Here is an 8,870-nt window from a genome sequence, read left to right as displayed (position 1 = left end):
AAAAAAAAAAAAAAAAAAAGATATTTTCCACAAACGGGGAAGTGTACCTTCCTCTTAGCACTGCCCAGACATCTTGGTTCTCTGCTATCATTTCCCCTTCACCAAGCATCTGACTACACAGTTGTTGAAGCACCCACACCATGCTGGGCCTCCCTTGTGCTCAAAGTCAATTGTTAGGTATGCAGTGAGGATTTACCCTGTGCCCAGCCTGATCGGTCGGTCCATACAGAAGGGCAAAAGGCTCATGCCCTGACCTTAAGGAGCTCATAGTCTAGGGACCAGATGGATGAATAAGTGACACACAGTTATAGGGAGCAATAAAAGGATAGATGATCAAGAATCCCATGCATATGTGTGTATTCAAGGAACACTCCCTGGAGGAAGTGATGCCTAAACTAAGATATGCAGAATAAGCAGATGTTAGTGTAGTGAGAAGAACATTTTAAGTTGAGAGGGAGGGCATGTGTCCCAGTTGTATGACCCATATGGGGAACCACAAGCTTCTGGGTGCAGCTGGAGCATGGAGCAGTAGGTGGGCGTTGGCACAAAGGATTTGCAGAGGTGCTGGCATGGAATGGGCCCTGACTGCTCTACTGATGGGTCTGGGTTTGAGCCTGAGGCCACTGAGGAGTATTCTGCAACAAAGTGCATGTATGTAATTATATTTGTAATCCTGTTTACTTGATATACATGGTAGATACTTCCCAGCCTTAAATATGCATTATCTTCCATCAGTGTTTGCCTGGAATGGTGGCACCTCTGAAAGGTGACGTAATCCCCCATGGGCCTACCAGAGGGCCCATGGGACTTGTTCAGTGGCAGATCTGACATCTGAGAAAGACCTCAAGAGCCATGCAGGACATCTAGGATCTAATCCCTTGTCACTAAGCAGCTGAGTAACCAGCTTCTCATTCAGTCCTCTTGGGGCCATGGTTGGCTCATGTGTTGGCGAGTGTTCCGCCTGCCCTTTCTACTGCACAGATTTGGCATCGGACTCCAATTAGATACCATCTATGCAAGCACTTTGAAAAGTGTACAGTACGAGTACCAGCATGTCTTTCCATCTATTTGTGCCTTCTTTAATTTCTCTCATCAGTGTTTTATGTAGCTTTCAGTAATGCCTATCTTTCACCTCCTTAGTTAAGTTTGTTCCTAAGTATTTTATTCCCTTTGGTGCTGTTGTCAATGGGATTCTTTTCTTTTTTTCTTTTTTTGAGATAGGGTTTGGCTCTGTCACCCAGGCTGACGTGCAGTGCTGTGATCCTGGCTCCCTGCAGCCTCAACATCCCAGGCTTAAGTGATCCTTTCATCTCAGCCTCTCTAGTAGCTGTGGCTATAGGCAGGTGCCATAACACCCGGCTAATTTTTGTAGTTTTAGTAGAGATGGGGTTTCACCATGTTGCCTAGGCTAGTCTTGAACTCCTGGGCTCAAGCAATCCTTTCCCCGTGGCCTCCCAAAGTGATGTGATTACAGGCGTGAGCTAGGATTGTTTTCTTAATTCCTTTTTGGATAGTTTATTGTTAATGTATAGAAATGCAACCAATTTTATGTATGTTCAATGCCCAGTTAATTTTTGTATGTTTAGTAGAAACAGAGTTTCACCATATTGGCCAGGCTGGTCTTGAACTCCTGACCTCATGATCCATCTGCCTCAGCCTCCCGAAGTGCTGGGATTACAGGTGTAAGCCACTACACCTGACTGTTTTTGCTTTTTTTTTTTTTTTTGAGACGGAGTTTCGCTCTTGTTACCCAGGCTGGAGTGCAATGGCGCGATCTCGGCTCACCGCAACCTCCGCCTCCTGGGTTCAGGCAATTCTCCTGCCTCGGCCTCCTGAGTAGCTGGGACTACAGGCGCGCGCCACCATGCCCACCTAATTTTTTGTAGTTTTAGTAGAGACGGGGTTTCACCATGTTGATCAGGATGGTCTTGATCTCTTGACCTCGTGATCCACCCGCCTCGGTCTCCCAAAGTACTGGGATTACAGGCTTGAGCCACCGCGCCCAGCCTATATTTTATATTTATATTTTTATTTTTTCAAACAGAGTCTTGCTCTGTCACCCATGCTGGAGTGCAGTGGTGCAATCATAGCTCACTGTAACCTCAAATTCCTGGACTCGAGCCATCCTCCCACCCCAGCCTCCCTAGTAGCTGGGACTGTAGGCATGGGCCACCATACCCAGCTATTTATTTTTGGTAGTGATGGGGTCTCACTATATTGCTCAGGCTGGTTTCGAACTCGCTCTCAAGCAATCCTCCCACCTTGGCCTCCCAAAGTGCTGGGATTATAGGTGTGAACCACTGTACCTGACTGAAATTTTGGTGATTATGAATAGAACTATAACAACATTCATTGACAGGTCTGTGGACATGTTTTCATTTCTTTTGGGTAAATACCCAGGTGTGAATTAGAGGGCTGCTTTTCGAAACGATTATACCACTTTGTATTTGTGCCATCAATGTATGAGAATTCCAGTCCAGCATTTGATATTGTCAGTATGTTATTATTTTTGTTATTGATTGATTGATTGTCTGGAGACAGAATTTCGCTCTTGTTGCCCAGGCTGGAGTACAATGGCATGACCTTGGTTCACTGCAACCTCTGTCTCCCAGGTTCAAGCAGTTCTCTGCCCCAGGTTCAAGCAGTTCTCTGCCTCAGCCTCCCAAGTAGCTGGGATTACAGGTGCCCACCACCACACCTGGCTAATTTAGTGGAGACAGAGTTTCCCCATGTTGGCCAGGCTGGTCTTGAACTCCTGACTTCAGGTGATCCACCCTACTTGGCTTCCCAAAGTGCTGGGATTATGGGTGTGAGCCATGGCGCCCAGGCTATTATTTTTGACTGGACTAATTGTTGGATAATAGTAGTTCATTGTGACGTTAATTTGTATTTCCCTAATGACTAGTGAGTTGAGCATCTTTTCATGTAGGCTTATTTGCCATTTCTGGATTTTTTTTGTTGTTGTTTTTTAGATGGAGTGTTACCCTTGTTGCCCAGGCTAGAGTGCAATGGTGTGATCTTGACGCACTGCAACCGCCGCCTCCTGGGTTCAAGCAGTCTTCCTGCCTCAGCATCCTGAGTAGCTGGGATTACAGGTGCCTGCTACCACACCCAGCTAATTTTTGTATTTTTAGTAGAGATGGGGTTTCACCATGTTGGCCAGGATGGTCTTGAACTCCTGACCATGGGTAATCCACTGGCCTCAGCTTCCCACAGCACTGGGATTATAGGCATGAGCCACCATGCCCAGCCTGTATCTTCTTTAATAAGTGTCTGTCAAAATATTTTGCCCGTGCAAAAAGTTTTTTGCCTTATTGTAGGAATTCTTCATATATTTTAGATATAAGTCCTTTATCAGATATGTGTTTTGCAAATGTTTTCTCCCAGACTATGGTTTGTCTTTTTATTTTTCTTTTTACTTTTTTAAAAATTTTGAGATGGAGTCTTGCTTTGTCGCCAGGCTGGAGTGCAGTGGTGCAGTCTCAGCTCACCGCAACCTCCGACTCCCTGGTTCAAGCCATTCTCCTGCCTCAGCCTCCCAAGTGACTGGGATTACAGGCATGCGCCACCACGCCCAACTAATTTTTGTATTTTTAGTAGAGACAGGGTTTCGCCATGTTGGCCAGGCTGGTCTGGAACTCCTGACCTTGTGATCCTCCCGCCTTAGCCTCCCAAAGTGCTGGGATTACAGGCATGAGCCACTGCACCTGGCCATCTTTTTATTTTTAAATTTTTATTTATTTATTTATTTATTTTTAGATGGAGTCTCGTTCTGTTGCCCAGGCTGGAGTGCAGTGGTTTCATCTTGGGTCGCTGCAACCTCCACTTCCTGAGTTCAAGTGATTCTCCCACCTCAGCTTCCTGAGTAGCTGAGACTACAGGTGTGTACCACCATGCACAGCAAAGTTTTGTATTTTTAATAGAGACTGGGTTTTGACATGTTGGCCAGGCTGGTCTCAAACACCTGACCTCAAGTAATCCACTCGCCTCAGCCTCCCACAGTGCTGGGATTATAGTCGTGAGCCACAGTGCCTGGCCGCCTTGTCTTTTTAATTTCTTACCAGTGTCTTTTGAAGAATAAACATTTTAATCTTTTTTTTTTTTTCCCAAGACAGAGTCTCGCTCTGTCACCCAGGCCAGAGTGCAGTGGTACAATCATAGCTCACTGCAGCCTCAACCTCCGAAGGCTCAGGTGATCCTCCTGCCTCAGCACCCCCAAGTAGCTGGGACTACAGGTGTTGCACCGCCATACCAGGCTAATTTTTGTATTTTTAGTAGAGACAGGATTTTGTCACGTTTCCTGGGCTGGTCTCCAGCTCCTGGGCTCAAGCGATCCTCCCACCTCGGCCTCCCAGAGTGCTGGGATTACAGGCGTGAGCCACTGTGCCTGGTCCTACTTTGAGATTTAACATTTAGATCTGTGATGCACTTCATGTTAATTTTTGTATGTGGTACAAGTTATGGATTGAGTTTATTATTATTATTATTATTGTTATTATTATTATTTGAGATAGAGTCTAGTTCTGTCACCCAGGCTGGAGTGGAGTGGTGTGATCTCAGCTCACTGCAACTTCTGCCTCCTGAATTCAAGCAATTCTCTTGCCTCACCCTCCTGAAAGCTGGGATTACAGGCTTGTGCCACCACATCTGGCTAATTTTTTTTGTATTTTTAGTAGGGATGGGGTTTCACCATGTTGGCCAGGCTGGTCTCAAACTCCTGACCTCAGTTGATCTACCTTCCCCAGCCTCCCAAAGTGCTGGGATTACAGCCTGAGGCTGATTATTTTTTATGTATGGATGTACAGTTCTTCAGTAACTCCCTTGTTGAAAAGAGTGGCCTTTTTCCATTGGATAACTTTGACTTTTTGTCAAATATCATTTGACCACATGTGTGGGTCTATTTCTAGACTGTTCTTTTTTCTTGATCGATATGCCTATGCTTTCACCAGTACTACAGTGTCTTCATTACTGTATAGAAATCAGATATTCTAAGTCCTTCAACTTTGTTTCTTTTTATTTGGTTATTATTGGTCCTTTGGTTTTTCCATGTAAACTTTAGAATTAGCTTGTCCATTTCTAAAAAAAATCCTGCTTAGATTTTTTTTAGGGTGTGTTAGTGCTTGCTTTGGCAGCACATATACTAAAATTCAAATGATACAGAGAAGATTACCCTGTGCAAGGATGACACACAAATTCATGAAGTGTTCCAATTAAAAAGAAAAGGGTTATGTTAATCTATAGATCAATTTAGGGAGAATTCACATCTTAGCAATCAATATTAGGTCTCCTGAGTTGTGGCAGCAGTATATCTCTCTAGTAAATCTTTGTTTCTAATTCTGTTACAAATGTACATTTTGATCTTTGAGTTTCTGAGTCTTCGAACACCTTTTGTGAGACAAAATGCCTTCTAGATACCAAGGAATAAGCAATGCAGGTGCTTGAAAAAGCCAAGAAAATGGAAACTTCAGTAGACTCATTTAAATTATCCAGAGGCACAAGGGCACTGAGGATCCAACCTGGTGGCCTGCAAGACCTTTCACTTTCCACCCAGCCTTTGCGTAGGCTTTCCATGCCACTGCTTGGACCTGCGATGCCACTGGTCAGGTTAGATATTTAAGAAGTGGGAGGAGAGCCTTCAGAACACAGTGCCCAATAAATATCAGTGCTTAGAGCACCAGCTCTGTAACTGTACTGCCTGGCTTGAAATCCCATCATAGCTACTAACAATGAGATACTGGGCAATTCGCTTAACCCTCCATGCCTCTGCTTCCCCATCTGTGAAACAGAGATGATAATACTACCAATTTCATAGTGTGGTTGCAAGGATTAAATGAAACAATGCATATAAAGCACTTAGAAGAGGGCCCAGCACACAGGGAGCTATCAGTAAATGTCAGCAGTTTGTTTTGTTTTTTGAGACAGTCTCACTCTGTCACCCAGGCTGGAATTCTCAGGCTCCAGCAATTCTCCTGCCTCAGCCTCCCAAGTAGTAGGACTACACGCTCGTGCTACCATGCCTGGCTGATTTTTTAAACATTTTTCTGTAGAGTTGGGTTCTTGCCGTGTTTCCCAGGGCTGGTCTGAAACTCCTGAGCTCAAGCAGTCCTGCTGCGTTGGGCCCCAAGTGTTGGAATTACAGGCATGAGCCACTGTGCCTGGCAACGTTAGCAGTTAATTATTATGTGGACCTCACAGAGTGCCAAGCCAGGCATGGGACCCATGTCTGGCATCTCAGTCTGTCCTGGAGGCCTCATTCTGTCACTCTGGAGCATGTCCTTCAGCCATCTTGATTTCATATGCTGAAAAATCACCATGGTATTAGACACAGAAAAACTTTCTTCTTAATTAGGACTATATTCTTGTAGCCTAGGCTTTGCTTTTTCAGTTTCAAGCAGGCATTATTGACCCTGTGTGTCCGCGAGACCGGGATTCTAGTCCTAACTTCTCCCCTAACTGGCCAGCTCCTTCCTGTCTCTGGACTTCAGCTACAGTGTGTGGCGTGTACGTGTTCCATGCTGTGATACACTGTTCTCAACCCACTGAATCACTGAATGATTCTCTTAGGCCAGTAATTCCTGACCCCTTCCTATTATTTAACTTATAAATTACCATTTCCTAATAATATGGAATTGTCAATATTATTTTTAATTTATACTGGATAAAAATTATGCTTTGAAAAATGGACAATTGTGTGATTTCTGGCCATGTGACAGAGGGAATTTCAGTCTCTGGCAGCTGTGGAAGAAGCCCTCAACCAGAGAGATTCATCTCGGGATCATGCTGGCGAGAACCCAGGGAGCTCAGGGCACCTCCTGCCCGGCCTTCACGTGTGCAAGGCCTCTCCAATCTGATTGGGCCAAGCACTTGTACACAGAAATCTAGTAAGGGCAGAAGCTTACAGGATGAGATATGTTACTTAAATTCCTCTCATGATTGTCCTTTCATCCCTGTTCTAGATTTTGATTTCTGTTGGAATATAGTTTGAAAAATTACCTGCAAGGAGCAGTTTCTGTTTATTTTTGATCACAGCGTTTGTCCAAATCCTTTTCTCCTAAACTTTCCCTCATCTGACTCTTCACAACCCTAAGAAAGATACGGTGTGCCCTTTAAATGGCAATTGTGGGTCATGTAAGATGGCCAGTACCTGGAAAGCAATGAGCCACTGTGCACAGCATGTTTTTTTGTTTATAAACTGAAGCTTATTTCTCTAGCCCTGCAGTTGCCCATAGTTATGTTTCCTGGTTGAATGCCTTGGTAATACAAAGAGCTCCCCTCCCTCACACTTTAAACTGTTCTAACTTAAAGTGCTATAGAGCTTAGTGGTTACTTGATGTGCCTTTAGTACAAAGTTCATAAAAGTTGAAGACACCCTGGGCTGGGTGCGGTGGCTCACGTCTGTAATCCTGGCACTTTGGGAGGCCAAGGAGGGTGGATCATGAGGTCAGAAGATTGAGACTAGCCTGGCCAACATGGTGAAACCCCGTCTCTACGAAAAATACAAAAATTAGCTGGGTGTGGTACTGCATGCCTGTAGTCCCAACTACTCGGAAGGCTGGGGCATGAGAATCGCTTGAACCTGGGAGGCAGATGTTGCAGTGAGCCGAGATCATACCACTGCACTCCAGCCTGGTGACAGAGCAAGACTCCATCTCAGAAAAAAAAAGTTGAAGACATCCTTTTCAGAAGAAAGCCGGGTTCTCAAACCAGGGCACTTTGCAAAGACAGCGCCTTCTATTTTCATTTACACACTTTCATCCCACACAAGCGATTAGGGCAATATTTCCCAAAGTGTGGCATGTATATTATTGTGGTGGTCATTGTGGTAGTGCACAAGTTGATTCAGAGATACATTTAAACATTTGGCCAGGCATAGTGGCTCATGCCTGTAATCTCAGCTCTTTGGAAGGCCAAGGTTGGTGGATTACATGAGCTCAGGAGTTTAAGACCAGCATGGGCAATGTGGTGAAATCCTGTCTCTACAAAAAATAGAAAAGTTAGCTGGGCATGGTGGCTTTCAGCTGTAGTGCTAGCTACTTGGGATGCTGAGGAGGTAGGATTGCTTGAGCCCAGGAGGTCAAGGCTGCAGTGAGTCGAGATTGAGCCATTACACTCTAGCCTGGGTTATAGAGCGAGACCCTGTCTGAAGGAAAAAACAAAAATAAAAAAACCAACAAAAAGCGAACAAACACACAAAAAACAAGATTGAGGCCAGGTGCAGTGGCTCATGCCTATAATTCCAATACTTTGGGAAGCTGAGATGGGAGGATCACTTAGTTTGAGACCAGCCTGGGCAACATAGAGAAACCGTGTCTCCACAAACAATAAAATAATTAGCCAGGTGTGATGTGTACAACTATGATTCCAGATACTCAGGATGCTGAGGTGAGAGGATTGCTTGAACCTGGAAGGTCAAGATTGCAATGATTGTGTCACTGCACTCCAGCCGGGGCTACACTCTGCACTCCAGAGTGACACTATCCCCCCCAACCCCCTCAAAAAAGGAAAAAAAGAGTGGAGAAAGAGGGACGTTCTAGGAAGTTGAGATGTTCCATGAGTAAACTTAACTGTGTTTTAATTCACTTTCTAATATAATTATCATCTGATTGTGGTAGTAAAAAAATCATTAAACTTATATTTAGGGTGAAGATATCCTAATTACCCTGATATGGTCTTTATGCGCTATATGAATGTACCAGATTACCATATGTACCCCCAAAATATGTACATCTATTTGCTGGGTGCAGTGGCTCACACCTGTAATCCCAGCACTTTGGGAGGCCAGGGCCGGCAGATCACTTGAGGTCAAGAGTTCAAGACCAGACTAGCCAACATGGTGAAACCCTGTCTCTATTAAAAATACAAAAATTAGC

At 44.6% G+C, this 8,870-nt stretch overlaps 1 protein-coding gene and 1 pseudogene across 1 annotated transcript in view; both read left to right on the top strand.

The window, feature by feature from the left end:
• Positions 1–8,870, top strand: part of STOX1 (storkhead box 1) — a 59,916-nt gene that overhangs the window by 9,726 nt on the left and 41,320 nt on the right. The window lies entirely within an intron of this gene.
• LOC119474163 lies at positions 5,117–5,216 on the top strand (annotated as a pseudogene).

The sequence above is a fragment of the Cebus imitator genome, unplaced genomic scaffold (assembly GCF_001604975.1).
Source record: "Cebus imitator isolate Cc_AM_T3 unplaced genomic scaffold, Cebus_imitator-1.0 Scaffold215, whole genome shotgun sequence".
Taxonomy (NCBI): domain Eukaryota; kingdom Metazoa; phylum Chordata; class Mammalia; order Primates; family Cebidae; genus Cebus; species Cebus imitator.
The sequence above is the reverse complement of the archived record's forward strand: the minus strand, read 5'-3'. Positions and strand labels throughout refer to the sequence as shown.